This window comes from Pygoscelis adeliae, unplaced genomic scaffold (assembly GCF_000699105.1).
Source record: "Pygoscelis adeliae isolate BGI_AS28 unplaced genomic scaffold, ASM69910v1 Scaffold94, whole genome shotgun sequence".
Taxonomy (NCBI): domain Eukaryota; kingdom Metazoa; phylum Chordata; class Aves; order Sphenisciformes; family Spheniscidae; genus Pygoscelis; species Pygoscelis adeliae.
The window spans coordinates 476865-477280 of record NW_008824547.1 but is presented as its reverse complement, the minus strand read 5'-3'; positions in this window follow the sequence as shown (position 1 = coordinate 477280).

Below are 416 nucleotides of genomic sequence, written 5' to 3'. Positions count from 1 at the left end.
TGAAGAAAAAGAGATTTCTCAAGAGACAAGACAGATAAAACCTCATGTTTTGGGCTAGTTTCCCTGCTCATGCATCTCTGATGGAGCAGAGTGATGTTACACTGGCAGGTGGAGCTACCTCTGCTTGTCGAGACACAAGCAGAGCCAGGGTCCCTGCTCTGGACCCCTGTGGAAGATAACAGGATCTTCATCAGGCATCTCTGGCTTGAGAAGGGCAAGTCAAGGCTTTACAGAAGTGACATGTGACTTGGAGCTTCTTGGAATCAGTCTGGTACATGCTGAAATACCCTGAGTCGAGAAGGCAAGGACTCAGGGAAGCTTTTGGGGAGATCACACCCATCCCGGAGTACAGCTACCCTGGTCCTTGTGGATTTGAGTCCATTGCCGAGGTCCTCCTTAGCCAGCCCGAGCCACAT